At 33.7% G+C, this 14,106-nt stretch overlaps 1 protein-coding gene across 2 annotated transcripts in view; it reads left to right on the forward strand.

Moving 5' to 3' along the window:
- Positions 1-14,106, forward strand: part of LOC141453154 (homeotic protein antennapedia-like) — a 1,160,806-nt gene that overhangs the window by 626,704 nt on the left and 519,996 nt on the right. The window contains exon 1 of one of the 2 annotated variants that reach the window (XM_074125975.1): positions 850-989. The exons of the other annotated variant lie outside the window; for it this stretch is intronic. The gene's annotated coding sequence lies outside the window, so the exon portion shown is untranslated. Of the gene's footprint in view, positions 1-849; positions 990-14,106 lie in introns of those variants that run through there. 2 annotated transcript variants of the gene reach the window in all.

The raw sequence follows: 14,106 nt of genomic DNA on the forward strand, positions 1-14,106 counted from the left end.
GAGCAACTTTCCTCTCGCGGCTGGCACCATTCAGAGACATAAGAGACAAAGTTGAGTGTAGAAACAGTCAAATCAATACAACTCGAACCTCTAATGGTTTCAAAAGTTGGTATATCGCTGGGCTCGTTCAATATTATTAAAGACCTTGAAGCTAAATATTCTTCTAAGATTTGGCCTCTTTCATTTGTGTTGGTATCAAACCAGGAAGTTGAGCGCGCATTGCTATCCATACCTATCAATAAACGACCACAAGAAGCTCTCAATAGGCCATCTATTTCCAAAACATCACTACCAATTGGACCATCATATGGTAAGTAAACACTGGCCACCCAAAAATGAAAATTTCCAACAACCAGCTCAACCAAAACCTTATCTTCATTTGAATTTTGTGTATGTAAAATAGCATCAATATTATTATTAATTATTATAACTGCAGCTCTTATTCTGTTATTACCTTTATAATAAATTTTATAATTTAAGGGAAAAGATGAAATTTTATTTGCTACGGTATAAGGCTCTTGTATTATGGCGACATCTATTCTAAGGGAACTAATAAAGTTATTAAGCACGTGGTGCGCTCTAATGGATCTTCTTAGATTTATTTGAACAACAGAAATATTAGTTAAAGAATTGCAAGTTTGTTTGTTTACTTTAAAGGCCATAGTCAATATTGCTCTTTTTAATGTTTATTTTGTGAATGTAACAAGGGCAGGCTTTACTGAGCGCAGCGTGATTAGTATCTACTTGTTTATCGGCCGGTGAGTACTTGTTGTATTGAATGCAATTTACACAGGAATATTCTGTTTCCCGGACAGTGCACTCTTTAAGTGAATGTTTCGCGGTGCATAGTGGACAAGTGGTAGTTCCTTTACACTGTGAAGTGTGGTGACCAAATTTGTTGCAGTTGTAACAACGGCTAATTGTCAAATGATCTACTACTGGGCAAACATTCCAGCCCATTTTAATTCTTTTTTCTAAAAACAATTTACGTAAGTTAGCATTTACCTCAATTATTAGAAACCTACTTCCTCTTTTATTCTTAAACAAGCTTTTTACCTGAATTGTATCAGCATCATTAATTATTTCTTCATTTTGAGATTTTATTACATCTAATGCATTATCCACAGTGATTTCTTCAGGAATATTGTTTACTTTTAGCCTGGGTAACATTTTATTTAACTTAACAGCATGTAAATTATCATTACAAACCCTGTTAATATTTTCGCACAAAGTTTCAATTTCATTTTTAGTTGAGCATTCTACCATTACGCCGCCATTAGAAATCCCTCTCATGTTTTCAATACCTAATTTTAATTTACACGGATCAAGATTATCTTTCAACATTTTTTTAGTTTCACTACTTGTTTGTTCTCTACTTGGTTTTATTATTGCCTTAAATGTAACTTTCTTGACTTTATCTACTGACCTGTTTGCTGATGTTGTTAATACTTTGTCCGCATAAGTTACTTTCTGCAGCTGGGGATTACTCATTGCCAAAAGTTTTCGATTTAGTTCACTTATTTGAGCTTTGTAACTATTATGCACTTCACTCAAAGTTTTAATAGCTGACAAAATGTCTTTTTTCAATTCGTTTTTTAGATTACCACTAACGATAGTAACATTTTTTAATGAATTTATCGCGCAATTAAAAGTTTGCTCACAATCGCCCGCCATCTTTTTTCGGTGTCCGTGCATGAGTGTGTGTGGTGTGTGTGTGTGAGTGTGAGTGTGAATGTGTTATGTGGCGTGGTATTGAGCTTGGGTTCCGTGGGTTTGCTATGCCCGTACGGCTGTAAGCCAGCCGTCCCTGCGTTGTCCTTTAGTCGCCTCTTACGACTTCCTGGACTGGAGCAGGCCTATTCTGTCCCCGGACCTGCAGGGGCGTGTAATTAGTTTGATGAAGAGCCAAAATAATGGAACTTATTACAAACAAAAAAAATGTATACGTGGTGTGGCTATTAAATAACGAGACTATTGCTGTAAAACATTTTATTTTAAATTTATAATATTTAGTTATTATCACCTTCAATATACGCCACTCCCCTATCCCTAAAACGCTCCATGCGAATTTACCATTGTTCAAAACAGTGCTGAAAGTCTTTTTCTGTCAGCTCCTGCATGACACGTGCCGCTTTTTCTTTCACACCTTCAACGGACTGAAATCGTGTTCCTTTTAATGCAGATTTGAGTTTGGGGAACAGATAAAAGTCGCATGGGGCCAGGTCAGGCGAATAAGGAGGGATGGCCTAAAACTGGGATGTTGTACTTGGCTAGAAACGTCTTGACAGACAATGAAGTGTGAGCCGGCGCGTTATCTTGATGGAGAACCCATGACTTGTTCTTCCACAAATCGGGTCGTTTTTTCCTTACTCTTCCACGGAGTTGAGCAAGCACCTCACGGTACTAATGTTGATTAATTATAATCGATATTTTCATCCGTTTTGGACGTGCAAGGGCGACCCGGGCCGTCATCATCTCCGACGTCATCTCGGCCATCTTGGAAACGCTTGATCCACTCAAAAACTCACGCACGTGATTAACATTCATCGCCATAAACTTCTTTTAATAAAAGATAAGTTTTAGTAGTTGTTTTACTAAGTATCATGTGAAATTTCACGACAATTCGTTGCTCAACTACGAGTATCATATTTTCGGCAAAACGAAACTAACACCTCTTACACAAACGACGGTTCCGGTCAGACAGATTTCTCTACAAACACGTGAGACGCTGCAATCGAAAGAGAAAGCTTTAAGCTGCACAACTGTCGGTCGTTAGGATTTGGCACATGCATAGTTCTTCCGTAGCAGCATCAGTCTCGTTATTTAATAGCCACACCTCGTATGTTCCAATTCTTAGATACATTCTATTTAAAATTAAGTGTACTTTATAGAGATTTTATTTAAAAATAAAGACTGTTGCATAAATTGATTAAATTTTACGAAATAAAACGATAATATCAAAAATACATTGTCCGCATTGTCTAATCTTTGAAGAAGTTAGTTCAAAAATCTCAGGCGTAAGGATGACGCCACTGTCCCACCAAACATTAACCTTTTTTCCCTAAAAAAAACACCATTGTGCATTGTTTGGTGCTTTATAACTTAATCGTCCATCTGCATATTAGGTAAGCATTGCTGAGATGAATTACGCTGAGTAATTATCTTCCATTCTTATAGGCTACAGATCTTTTATTCCATATTATAGGGTACATTTCACCCTTAACTATTTAGTTGAAGGCAAACTTATAAACTGCACACGATCTGATGTTTACGTTCAGTTTGATTATTGCTACTACAATAGGCATACTCCAAACAGAATGGTAAATCGTTTCCAAGGATTCTAATCTCTGCAAATCGCCTTCAAAGGGGAAGATCTGTTCTCCGCTGAATTTTCTAAAAATATAAAATAAACCGCATTGTCAACAATAGCGTTTGGCCTGCACAGTTTGAGTCGGTTTCAGTTACTAAGAAATAAAGTAGTCTTACTTTTATTACAGTTTTTTATCATTAATACATAAATCACAGACACCCTGTCTTTTTGAATACGAAGAAAAGAAAAACATGAAATGTTGAATGCTAAAGAAAATCACTAAGTAAATACTTCTATGGACGAGTATAAAAAATATCTTCTACGGTTGGTAGTAATAAAAATGTATTAAAAAAAAGTAGAGATTAATGTTAGAATACATTAACTACTGTTGAATAATGCACATTGTTGGACATGAAGTATATATTATGTTTTGTAAGCAGAGCTGTACAAGTTTGTGGAAGGTTTGGACTGAGGTTTATCGGCAAAGATTGGAAATATACCCTTTTGGGAATGAAATGTAAGTATGGAAGCAAGAAGGGGCGGCTTTAAGTAAAAGAAAAAGTTAGTATTTGGGATTTATGTGTGTTGGGCGAAGTCCTAGCGTGATCTATTTAGAGCCCATATGTTAAAAAGTTCAGAAATAACGCAGGTCTACTAGAATTTTTCACCATCCCCTCTACTAACATATATGTACGTAGTTATATGTATACATAGTTCTTTCTTTTTTTACACATACGTACCAACACACTAGAATATATTGTGTGCCTTAGAAGTAATGTTATTCTTTCAGAAGATGTGTGTGTCGGATATGAAGTTGACTAGCGCACTAACTTTGGATAGTTATTCAAGCAACTCTCTGGGTTCTGTGCCCGAATGAAGGCGAACGAGTTGAACATTATGTCGTCCATTCGTATAGCCTCCATGTTTGCTTAGTAGTAGACACATCCTCTATTGTAAACATGCCTCTAACTGTCCTTGTTATTATCCTGTTATTTTATTGATCTTAGAGTATTTCCTGGTTAATACATAGAATTGCGAAATGTAATAATAATTTAGTGTGGGCACACTCACGGCTTGGTCTTATTACAATGTTAATTTATAGCAACATTTTGACTTACGCCTCTAAATGGCCAAAAAATAATTTTCCCCCTAAAAATTATTAAGAAATAAATTTTTTCTAGAGAAAAGGAGAGAGATTTTTTCCCCGGCGCATCGACGTCTGTGGCCATTAGCGCCTACTACACAGTTTCATTTCTCACATAAAGGCCACTAGAGCTGGTATGGTACCCTATTGTCCTATCGGGCTGCCACACACATATCTTGCTCAGCAAGGCAGGGTGGAGCCTAGGCTAACGGAAGCAGACCGCGCTCCCCTCTTACATCATCGGTCTAGCCGACGAGGGGGAATGCGATCTGGCCGATTGCACCATCCCTTATTTTCACAAGTTGACATTTTCCAAAATTCAAGCAATTAAAAGTACTTTGGGTTTTGCTTTAACTATTAATAAACATGTGTATATAATAATATATAACATATGTAACAACGACTTAATCTAGTTCATGTATATAGTCTATCCTAAGGAGGCTATTTCGTAGAATCTAACTCAAGTGTGCAGTACTTTTAACAAATGTTCCTGCACACTCTAAATGTGACCAAATCCTAAAATGAATTTAAACCTAAGGAGGGTTGAAATACTTTTATAAATTTCTTTCAACCCCGGATTAAAAGCCTAAATCTAACATTCGTACCAACATTCTCGGAATAAATACATGTACACTGATAAAATCATTCATGCCAATAAATACATTCACGCTAATAAATACATACACGCCTATAAATACATTCACGCTATTAAACGCAGACGAACTACTCATCCACACTAGGGGATTCTAAACTAAGCTAACCTAATCTATACCTAAATTTTATTATAATAATTTATATTTTTTAAGAAATCAAATTTTGAATATAATGAAGATATACTACAGCCTTTTATAACATAAAACATTTCCAGTCGTACATTATACTGAAATGGAATTTTAGAGGGAAGAATTCGCTCTCTATTTCTTAAGAGTCAAATTAACCGAATACTTCTTGACAAATTTCTCAAATAAATGTTGACCAACACTAGTTTGATGAGGATTAAAAGCGTGAAGAAAAATCGATGGGCCTATCTTTGAGGAAAGTTAAAAAGAGAGAATAATCCATTCAGAAATGTTACTTTCGGTGGATGGATTTTAATCGCTAGTCAGTTTAGTCGTTAGTCAGATTCCCTGACTAAATATAAAGTTGTAACTTTCAGCAAGTTCCATTTTTTTTTTTTTTTTTTTAAATTTACACACGTTTAAGGAATCACATAATATGGACGAAGGAATTGATCCTTTAAAAAAATCTGGAAACAGGTTATATTGTTTCAGTTTGCGTTTAAGAGTTTCTGCCCAAATCAACAATGTTTGAGCTCTTGGTTTCAAACTGATGAATGTTGGAGATTGTCATAAATTTCATCATTGTGGAGGGAGGAGATGTTTCTTTTAATTGTCATACTCATGTAATAAATTAAGAGTGAAAAGTGGTTAAGAAAGGACTAAGAAGGAAATGGACGAAAATAGAAAAACTAAGAAACCTGTTTACACATAATAAAACACTCTGGGCGAACGATCAAAAGAAATCTAAAGCAAACGAAATTAGTAAGTGATTTATATTATTTAAGAGGGTAGTAGAGAATGCATAAAAATACTTCCATAATAATAATAATAATAATATTACTTAGATTAGATGGAGGAAACTATATTAGTTTGGTGGCCCTTCCCAGTCTGTATTAATTATATTGATTTATTATCTTATAAATGGACTAAGTAATGTTGTCGCAGCACCCCTTTGAACACCACAAATAGAAGGCAACAAGCAGCCATGACTGCTGGAATTGTAACAGTCGCTCTAGTCAGTTACCTCCTCTAGTCAGAGAAGAATTCTAACTATCATTTCTTTACTTTATTAGCTTTTAATCACTTATAATTTTTAATATTTTGTTTCGTTGGTTTATTTTTTGTTTTAATAAAATAGAATTTAAAATATAGTGTACATTTAGCTTAGTTGAAGTAATTGCAGAACTGTGCTCAAATTAAGGGCAAAAATAACGAATATAAAATAATTAGTTCGCCAGACTGAAGTGTGAACTAGTTAAAGAAAGCACCTGTTAGTTTTCAAATTTATTGCTCAGGTAAGAAACGCCCTTTTAGGAGGGAGGTGACTGAGGGAAAGAGTACCCTCCTGGCTCCTGGTTGTTCATCATGGCAATTCGCAATGCAACTACAATTTGTCTAGTCCATGTTATACACATTAATTATAATATGTAACATTATCCAACATGAATTCAAAATTAATTTATTACTAACTACCTTTAAATCCAATTAAAATTTATACTTAGAAGGCGGTGCAACTCACTACAGCACTGCTCTGTGTGTGTGGTAGTGCATTAAATGAATTGTTTTTGCTACCGTGCGATGATGGCAATTATCAAAAGTAGTGATTAAAGTCACTCTTAATGATATTATGACTGAAACTAAAGTAAAAGTAAAGTAAATGCCTATTTTTTTCAGGCGAGTTTTACGTCCAACTACCAAATTAGGTGTCGTGGACGGAGGCGACTAGCAAACATCCTGTACTGCAAATTTCTAGTATTAAACATTAAATAAAATCCAAGGGCCAGAGACCGGGAATCGAACCCAGTACCACAATACATATTAGCTTTACGGGTCTCGACTCTAACTGCTCGGCTACCGTGGCGCCTATGAGTAGCAATAAAACAGTTTCACTATTATTTATCTTTAAGTGTGTAATGTAACATTCTTCAACTCCAATTGGCCACATTGGTTACTATTGCGAAACCAAACTATCGTATTGGTAATATTTACACACCCAAATATAAACTGGCAAACCTAATTGTAAAAAGTAAACGGAATATCAAAAAAGAATATTTCAGGTGAAATGCACAAAATTTTTTTTTGCACATGAATGCAAGAGCTTTTGTTACTATAGAGCAGTGGTTCCCAACCTGTGGTCCGCAAGAACTAAAATATGAGCCGCGAAACAGTTAACATTTTTAATTAAAATAATTAAAACTGTCCGGTAGGACAGTTGTATAAGGGTTGATCATCAAAAACTGCACGAAAAAGCGCAACATGTAAAACACCCAACTTTGAAATTTTTTTTCTCTTTTTCTATAAAAGATAAAATTCCCAAATTTTCTTTAAAATATAGAGCAAATCCTCCTTTATGACTGTAATTTTTTTGCAACAACCCAGATCTTATAGGTTTCGAGAAAAAAGTTGCCGAAAATGAGCAAAAACGGCTTTTTCAAAAAATGTTCTTGTTCTTGTTCTTGTTGTTACCTTTTTTGTAAACAACGTAGCGCCTAAACGCGTGAATCGATTTTAATGAATGAGGTGTCATTCGATTCGGAATTTTATGTAGATGTGCCTTTTGGGGGTCTCGATGCTGTACATAGAATGGGGGAGGAGTTAGCCCCTTTATGTAAAGCCCCCTCCAAAATTATTATTACTAATTACTCTGTAAATCTTGGTCCGATTTTGATAAAATTTGGTAGGATGATAGGGTTAGGGCTCCCCTACGTAACATTCAAGCGGCGATCAGCTCTTACACTCGTTAAGGGGAAGTATAGCAATCGTTTCAAATTATCGACACGTGAACCGATTTTCATGAATGAAATGTCATTCGAATCGAAATTTTGTACAGATTTGCACTTTAAAAGTCTCGACGCCGTGCCTCATAAGGAGGGGAGTTCGCCCCACCCAAATAAGGCCCTTTCTAAAACTATTATTACCAATATTTCTATAATGCTTAGTACGATTTTGATAAAATTCAGCTCGAATAAGTGGTTAAAGCTCCTCTACGTTGCTGATGCTCTTGCACCTACTAAGAGGAAGTACTGCAATCGTTTAAATTATCAATGAGTGAACCTATTTAAATCAATGAATTGTCGTTCGATTAAAAAATCTTTGCCTCTTTGCTTTTTAGGGAGAAGTACTGCAATGGTAGTTTATTTTTCTTACTCCTCTTAAAAGGAAGTACTGAAATCGCAGTTTAATTTTGCTATTTACGTACAAATACCTACCTATGTTATTCAAAACGCTTTTTCAAAAAAATTGTTATTGAGGATGGTTTGGAGGACCGCAACTATAATCATTCTTTAAAAAGATCTCTCCAGTGGTAGTTACGGTTCCGACTTAACACCTTATCAGGTTATAATGATAGAATTGCTTATTCCAAATTTTAAAAAACATCTGTAAAGCAGATATGTAACTTTGTAAAATAGACAAAAAGGAAAATCTATCCAAAAGGTACAAAAATCTTACAGTTTAAAATGTTAAGTATAAGGGTTGATTAAACGCCAAAAGGTACACAAATCAGCGACATTTCATTAATACTTCATTAATATTTAAGTAATTCTACTGCATTAATTTTCATTAATAAGTTATTTTTTAGAATTTATTAGATGTCACAGACCCTTATGCTGGCCACTTCATTTATAATATTTTTTTGTTATATTTATGATAAATCACATATATGTACATGCATGTTAAAGTAGAAAAAGACAAAGTTAGAGTCGGCTACTGTCTTGAATTCGTCTTACCGAAATATTCGTGAGCACAAATAACACACAGTTAGTAACAAGTAGATTATTCAACAATAATTATTCATTTCTCAATTGTAATTTAATTTAGACCCCCTAATTTTACATATAGTAAAAAATACAGGAATAATTAGATGTCCTAAAAATATGCATATCTTATTTACTTTATATTGCATATATACAACATTGTGGAATGAATACCTAGATTGAGAATGTAATTGAAGAAAACTATATTATTTGCGATAAAGCCAGATAATTATTACCTATTATTATAAACGTTTGACTACTACATAAAATAACAATTACTTTAATCGAAGAATGAACTTAAACCGACGATTTTTATTTAAAAATAAAAATAAATAAATAAAATAAACAAAATCATTGATGTATGTTGGTGTAAGCATTTTTTAAAAAGGTTTTGAATTTTTTAGCCTCATAATTTTTTTTTATTTTTTATAAGGTTTTTCTTTTTAACCTGTGATTAATAGTTTGATTATTTTAGATAAATAGATATTACAGTCAATCTACAGTGCTACTTGAACATATATTTTGTAGATGAAAATGGCCAGCATAAGGTCTGTGACATCTAATAAATTCTAAAAAATAACTTATTAGTGAAAATTAATGCAGTAGAATTACTTAAATATTAATGAAGTATTAATGAAATGTTGGGTACTGCTGATTTGTGTACCTTTTGGCGTTTAATCAACCCTTATACTTAACATTTTAAACTGTAAGATTTTGTTAAAGATAATATATTTATTTGACATGCGGCCGCTTGTGCGGCGACGGCGCGGTGAGTGGGACGTCGAGCGAGCTTAGAGCGCCTAAAAACAAGTCCAGGAGTCGACTTGAAAAGCAAATGATGATGTGCCTGTAGCTTTGTGCAATCTCATCAATCCCAGGATTACCCATCTTGTTAAGAAAATGCAGGCTCAAAAAGCACATTAATATAACTGAAAACTTAATCAGAATGTTAATTGAAGTTTATTTTTAATACCTAAAAGTAGTTTATTGTGATATTGAACCTTGTTAACAAAACAAAAATATTAAAATGGTCCCTGGTCATAAAAAAGTTTGGAACCGCTGCTATAGTGTAAAATAATAAAGATTATTAGCCTAAATTAGTTGACGGTTGAAATTTAAAGCTACAAATGGCGAAGAAAAATCTGTAAAAAGTTCACTAATAATCGTAAAGTAAATAAAAAATAAAATTTTTATACAATCGGCTGAGATGAGTCGCAAAATCTTTTAATAAAATAATCATTTAAACCATGATAATATATTTATTTGACATGCGGCAGCTTGTGCGGCGACGGCGCGGTGAGTGGGACGTCGAGCGAGCTTAGATCGCCTAAAAACAAGTCTAGCGGTAAGTTAAAAGGTAACCCCAAATTACAGAAAACACTGACCATAACTAAAACCCACATCTTTTCTACTCGACCATAACCCAACAAAGTAATCAAAATACCATTAACCCTTTTACCACCACAACAATCTATACTATCTAAACTGCAACAATTGATTTTGCTTCTTCTTCTTCGTTTTTATAACCATTATTGCTACCACTTCCGACATTACGATAGATCTTCAAGGATAAATAAAAAAAAAACCTTTACCAGCTCATAAAACGGTCACTTGCGGAAATGGTAGGACTTTTTCACTTCGCTAACTATTAGCTTTCAAACCATTATAACGGTGTTCTATTAGTTAGAAGGGGTGTAGCCTTCAATTAGATTATTATTGTGTCAATAATTTGATTAATAATCACAATTAATTGGATAATTAATTCCAATATTGTAGTCCAATAGTTTTTAACAAAAATTGTAACAATTCCTCATTGATTCTTTATAAATTTTGATTCTTTTACATTCTATCGTAAGAGAGGGTACTGTTATCCAGATTTTCGATTTTTGAGTTTTAATCTGTTTTGTGATCCACCTTTAATGAAATATAAATTTTTTTTCAAAAATAATTCAATTATGCGCATTTTAAAAAATGCTAAGGTACTTTTACCATTTCTTCATTTCCTGTAGAGGTAAGAAAAGTCAACTGAGTGAACTAGTGCTAAATAATAAAAATATGTTTGCTGCAGACGTGATAAAGTTAGTGTCTGTCCTGTTACAGGTTGAAAAGCCGCCAGAAGATGCTCAACAGTTGAATGCAGTTTGTAATACTTAGTGTAGGACACGTGTCTTACCGCGTTGCATGTACACTAACCTAACATGTTCAGAAACTTCTTCTAGTTCAGAAAATAGGAAAAAAAAAAGACAATCTGCGAATGATGCTGGCCAAGTTCCCACAACTAAAGCAATTCTCCTCCAATCCATCGTTATGCTGTGTCTGTTTCAATGCATCATAAATGTTGTTTAAGTACGCACCTTACACCTAGATATTACATTATACGTTATGAATATTAACGCGGCGGGTAGAGACTATATACAAAAGCGATATGCGGGCAGTGATAATAAAAAAGAAAAAAAGAAAAAGGACAAGACAAATGATATTCGCGATCGGACATTAAACAAATGGACAAGAACGGGTGTAGAAGAACAGATGTAGTCCATACTCTACTCGAGAGTATGTGAACGATTTAAAATGGTTACAAGAAATATTGATGATACTTTTAGTTGTACTGGATTTAAAACCATTGTCTTCTATTTCCGTCTAAAAGTTAAACAAACTTCTGCCATACGCTTTACGAGGATGTCTATTTGTGCTTTGTCTTACTCTACTGCATTAAGAGACGATATTTTTAATATGCGGAATTTTGAATTTTAATAAAGTTTGGGTCAAAATCAGTTTAAAAATGTAAAAAGTGACAAAAAAAAAAATGAAAACAATTAAATTTTTATCTTTCTAAGTTTTTGCTGTTAAAGATACGATCAATTGTGTTTAATAGTTATTTATTTAACAAGTGTGGAAAGTAGTACTTTTCCTCACGCGAGGCAGGGTTTGCACGCACGAGCGAGCGAAGCGAGGCGAGTACAAGTGCAAATTGCCGAGCGTGAGGAAAATACTTTACACTCGAGTTAAATATTATATTTTTTCTGCAACCATTAGGGTTATTAACTAAAAAAAAAACTAAACAGGAATCACTAGAATCCATTTTAAATTTCTATAAGGTAACGCTATAACCTTTTTAACTGTTATAATTAAAAATATCTAATTATTTATTAAAATATATTTTTATTTCTATATTCCTTTCAATTTTTATTTTATTTTTTTAATATTTGTTTTTTAATTATTTAAATAAAATAAATTTAAATAAGCTTATTAAAGTTTTACAGAAAATATTTAATAACAAAACTTCTTATATCAAGGAAGCACAATAAAGTTTTTCCACTCACTAGTGAGGAAAGTGACAATAATGGGAATTTTTCCCCACTAGTGTGGGAAGTTGGGCATTTCAGAGCTGATTTTAATTGAGTAATAAGAACATTCCTACATGGTTGCAGAAAATAGAAATTTTCTAGAATCACTCCTTTATCACAAATGAATGAGATACGTATTGCGGTGCCCAAAAATTCTTTGGTAAATCTGAAATATTTTAAGAATATCTGTTTACTCCAGACTTGTTTTTAACTTCATTTGAGTGAAACTGCAGTCCAAGTTGCTGAAATATTATAGTTTCATCTTTTCGCGCTTATTGAGTTTAATCGAAAAATTAAAAAAGACAAAATAAATTATTCAATACTTTATAGAATTTGTAAATTAGATTTTATTAAAACTGTCCGGTAGGCAATTGTGTAAGGGTTGATCGTCAAAAAGTGCACGAAAAAGCGTAACGTTGAAAAACACCCAACTTTGACAATTTTTTTCTCTTTTTCTACAAAAGATAAAATTCCCAAATTTTCTTTAAATTATAGGGCAAACCCTCCTTTATAACTGTAATTGTTTTGCAACAAACCAGATCTAATAGGTTTCGAGAAAAAAGTTGCTGAAAATGAGCAAAAACGGCTTTTTCAAAAAATGTTCTTGTTCTTGTTCTTCTTTTTGTTGTTGTTCTTCTTCTTCTTGTAAACAACGTAGCGCCTAAACGCTTAAACTGATTTTCATGAATGAGGTGTCATTCGATTCGGAATTTTATGTAGATTACAGATAAAATTCATATGTTCATCAATTCGGTAATTGCTTCAGTAAGCCACTCGGAGGCTGCTGACACTTGAGCTGCACTATTTCAAATCAATCGACAATCATTTACATTAGTGACAATTGAAAATCGTGTCTTAGATTTAAATAACTTGCATAAAAAAAACTCTTATTGAAAAATACAAATTTTATTAGTTACTGATTCTCTAGAAATGAGTTAATTAATATTAACAAGAACAATTAATATTAAATTATAATTATTGGTAGATTAACTGCGCTTGATCTTCTAAGTTACGGTGGAACTGCTGGATTCCACTGTCCTCCTCAAGACTTTGAATTAGTTGAGGTAGAAGTTAATTAATCTCCTCACTAATTCATGTCTACGCACTTAGTAAATCTGATAAATTTTGTATCACAGTTTAATATAAAATAGATAAGTTAAATTTGGGAGGCTTTGGGGTTTGCTACTAGATGAGAGCCATATTTCAGCTTTGTTATGGGCTGGCCAAATAGTTAGGAGGTTGGCAGTTCGGATGTCTCAGAGGAGATGCGTTAGTTGAAGAACATTGTTTTAACGCCAACTGCTTGTAAGATTATAACCTTGTCGGCCATTTTCTCCTGTAGATTGGCAACAGTAAGAAATGTTCACCAATCTGGGAGATTGTCTTTATATTTATTATCCAAGAAGAGGATAATATCATCGGATATATGATTTAAAATCCCAGGATTCCTTGGCTGTTGCATTCATAATTTGATAATTAGGGGGTTTGAAGGTGTTGCTATAACAAGCAACCCATGGGTTTGCCAAAATGTCTATTATCAAAACTAGACGACAGTCAGCGGACACTCCACCCATCTAAAACGCACTTTGGCAACTCGGTACACGCCCTGGTTCAGGGAGTGACGGAGTTAATATCTGGAGGGACGCGGTGTAAGAATATTTTATAAGCTATAAATACATGAGGGAATGCCATGATTAAGCAATATCTAGTTAAACCACGCTCCAGCCCAATGTCACTCCGAAACATACACTGAGTACACTAAATCCACACA

This window comes from Rhodnius prolixus, unplaced genomic scaffold, assembly GCF_049639745.1.
Source record: "Rhodnius prolixus isolate KJV_2025 unplaced genomic scaffold, Rpr scaffold_3, whole genome shotgun sequence".
Lineage (NCBI taxonomy): Eukaryota > Metazoa > Arthropoda > Insecta > Hemiptera > Reduviidae > Rhodnius > Rhodnius prolixus.